Below are 4,055 nucleotides of genomic sequence, written 5' to 3' on the forward strand. Positions count from 1 at the left end.
TAATTCTATGTTTAGCACAGAAGTGAAGCTCAATTGGAGATGCTCCTAAAGAATCCTCTGAACTGCAACACAGTGCTCTGCACTAAACATCATGTTACCTCTTGAAAATCTTACTGGTTTAGTTAAAATGGTTTGGTGTACTTCTTTCTTTTAATGCAGAATATTCTGGTAGATCTGCCAGAAGAGGCAAGGAATTTTATTTAGCTGCTGAAAATGCTGTTTCTATGCTATCAAGCCTTCTTAGATATTTCGAGCTAGAAGGTTTGAGACTTGCTGTTCTTGCAAGTTGCTTGATCAAGTTGAAGAAAACAGGGAAACAGACCCAGAAGAAACTCCTCTTTTTTTTCAGCAAAACAAGAATTTGCTTTTCCATTCTGTTCCTATTCCCTCTTTGGAAATGTAAGCACAGGAAGTATTGTAATTATGTACTCTTTGGGACAAATTTTGGCAACTCCTCTCTCAGGAAACTAACTGAATTTGAAAGGTTTTCATGCTTCTAAACTGGATGCTCATGCTTGCACCCTCTCTGATACACCAGTGTCTGAGACATCTCCTCCTGCATCATGCATTCCCTTGCTTCTCACAAGTTCAGTAGCATCTTCAGCACAGAGGCATCCTCAATAAACCAGATCCTTATTTACTATTTTCCTTTTGCCCCCGAAATCTGAGGGTTCAGTCTATGCTAATTTAAGATACTAGAAGTCAGAACTACTGAGGTCCTGCCAGACTCTTGCTTCTGGACCTGCCCCTTCTCTTGTGCAGATGTTTTGGGGAATTTAGATAGATGAAATTTAAGCTGAACACAAAGCCATGGCCTGTCAGCTGAGTCTCCCCACATTCCTGCTGTCACTGCTTCCAGCAGCACCAGAATGAAATGGGGTCACACTAGTAACACCTCCATCAGCAATGGCAACTCCTCCCAAACTTCTTCATGGGCAACAGAAAAACTGGTCTGGCTTAAAGCTAGAAGTACTAAAGAAATAGTACTTGCTGCTATTTTGAAGGAATGGATGCATCCTCAGATCCCAGGAGAACAGAGGCTTCACAGCTTAAGGAAGGGACCTCTGACAGGTATCCTGCATCAAAAAAATATTCTAGAAAATGCCACTAGAAATCCTTTTGATTCATCTTGCAATCTTGCTGTCTCACATGGCCCAGTGGGATGGCAGGTGACTTTCTGCATCAGGGTGTGTCACTCTTACCTATCTTGCTTGCTATCAGGATATAACCAAAGAGAGGAGTCATCTGAGAAATGTGATACCTTCTGTTGCCATGCATAAAGGATAAACCTCGTACTGCAGCATTCTGAGCTGTGACTGCACGATCAGGTCAGACTGGGTGCCTCTAAAACTACTAGGTTTTCAAAGCCATTTTGAGAGTCCAGAAGCGATGGCTGTGAAAGAGGCTAATCCCAAATAAATTATGATACAAAGGAGTGGAATGACAGGCTCCTCTGGGAACCTGAATGACCACAATAGTAAAGAATTGGGGGAGGAGGGTCTGGATTTGAATAGGTGAATGCTCCATTTAAACAAATGGAAGAGGACAGATGGCTGATTCCTGCCTTTTGGTAACTTCATGAGACTAAATGCATGTTAATAACACAAATGAAAGATGTTCCTTCAGGCAACACATGTTTTACTGTGAACTGCACTACACAAGTACTCAGCCCCATCTCAATTTTGAAACCAGAAAGCAAACAGAATTTGTAAAGTCAGAATGCTTGTGTGTTACACTCCTTATACCCATCTGCCAAGGCAGGAACCAGGCAAGACCCCTGGAATACAAGATTATTTCTTACCTATATAATATTGATTATTTTGGTGTCCTGTACAAATGTTTTACAAACACAGTTTTTCCTTTGTCTGGTAATCGATTTCAGGTTTGGTGTCAGCTGGCGCCCCCGCACATATCCATGAGTCTGTCACATACATGGAACAATGAATCCTCATCAATCTGCTGAACTCTGAAATCTGCAAAATCCCCTCTAATCCTGTCCCTGAAAATATCTATGTATCCTTAAACGTAGAGTCAATAACTTGTCTCCTTAACCTCTGCAAAGTATCTTTCCTCTATTCCCTTTGTATGTACCATGAGTCACATAAGACTTTTTGGCACTAATACGTCAAAGTTCATGCTGCGATGGAGAAACAGCATCTAAATCTGTCGAGACTCCGTTCAAGCACTGTCTTCACTGAGATTGTAAAGGCCCACGAGGGCTCATTACCACCTTTAATGCGTTTTGTCTGAAGGCAACTCATTTGTCACATAGCTTCTATCGTTTCCCTGTTTCCACCGTTATTTATCACTCGACTAATATTTGTCATGGTGCAGGTTTTATCAGCACTATCTTATGTGTATTTCCAGAACAAACATAAAAATGTTGAACTGTGCCTGTAGAACCGTTTCCTGCAGAAACTCACCAGGAATTTAACGAGGTAGTAAAAATCTGTCTTAAAAGGTTCTTATTCGGCAAAAAGTACTTTAACACATGCTTCTCAGTGCTATAGAAATGTTAAATACAACCATTCAACTTACTATAGCAGACACCCGTGGAAAAGAAATCACTTTTATCCTTATGCAGATCCTTCTATTGGCCATTCTCTCCCCTCACCCCCAATTCTCATTTTTCTCTGCTAATTCACACGCCATGAAATGATTCTTTTGTGAATTCTGGGTTTGAGAATTTTACCTGGAGCTAACGCCATGCTAATTGCTCAATAGTGCCCTGATGTCCCATGTTTAGTTTTTTCACCGTGCCAGCTGAACGTAGGAGAGACTTTAGAGAAATACTTATTGATGGTCTGCAAAGCAGCTCCGTTTGCTTTAGGAATCAGTAAAAGAATAAACATGTTTTGTCTTAAGAGCTACGAAGTACCACAAACCTGAATCTGCCTGCTCAGCAGTCTGTCTATGGAAATGGACATGTCCATGTCCATGGCTCAGCAGTCTGAAATGGCAAAACGTCAGTATTTTGTAACTATTCTGATTAAAATATTTATTCCATGTATCTCTGTGTCACCATTTCTGGAAAAAATAAAAAAAAAAATTGAGGGTGAAAACGGCTGTCTGTTCTTACCGTGCCAACAACTTAATTCTCTCAAAAACCAGGACTGAAGTGTACTGAAAAGTGCTATTGGTGAGCATGAAGCAGTGGGGGTGTGGATGGGGATAAAATTTAGACAACTTCAGATCCAACAGTTGAAAAAATCTATTTCAGTGGTACGTTAAATTCAGCTACTATTACTACACAGCTCACTTAGTCGTGTAATCCTAGTCCTGCAAAAGCCTTTATCTGGATTTGTGCCCAATATATAGCCCCAAACCCTAGGGCCCACCTGCAGTGTGCCGTCTTTGGGGGAAGCTGGAATACTAGCTTTTCGAATCAGTTGTTTCCAGTGTTTTTTAACTGGGAAGCTGATTTTTCATACTATAGGATCACTACATAATGCGCAGCTGGACCCAAATTTTCCAAGCGTGTGTCGGATGCAGGCAGGTCACCCGGGGTTTAAGTGCTCTTATCAGCACGCACTAGTCTCCTCCCCCGCTTTTACTTCTCCAGACCGCAGCAAGATTCAACTGGGCTAATTTCTACACGTGAGCTTGCGACTTGAAAACATTTTTTATTTTTTCTTTTTTCAGATCTAGATCCCTGCCTTGGTTTTCACAGAGGCTGCAGCAAAGCAGCTCGGCCACCTAACAGGATAAACCCCTGGCCTGCCCTCCTTCTCCCTGAAGGGCTGCGCGGGTTCGGGCCCAGGCCCGGACGCCCGCCCGTGCTGAGGCGGGAGCGGCTGGGGGCGCTCTGCACGGGGCAAGATCCTCGGAAACTGCTGGAAGCAGAGCGAGGGAGCTTTGCTCGGGGCACCAGAGCGCGCCAGAGGTCACCATGGCCACCTGCACCACGGCCGCAGGCCCGCCAGCTCCCAACGCCCGCCCCGCCCTGCCCTGCCCGGCCGCCGCCACCGCCCCCCGGCGCCTCCCCACCCCCGCGCGCCGCAGCCGCTGGCGCGGCCGCTCCCCATTGGCTGCGGCGCTGCCCGGGCGCTGGCGCG

Source organism: Erithacus rubecula (genome assembly GCF_903797595.1).
Source record: "Erithacus rubecula genome assembly, chromosome: 2".
In the NCBI taxonomy this organism is placed as follows: domain Eukaryota; kingdom Metazoa; phylum Chordata; class Aves; order Passeriformes; family Muscicapidae; genus Erithacus; species Erithacus rubecula.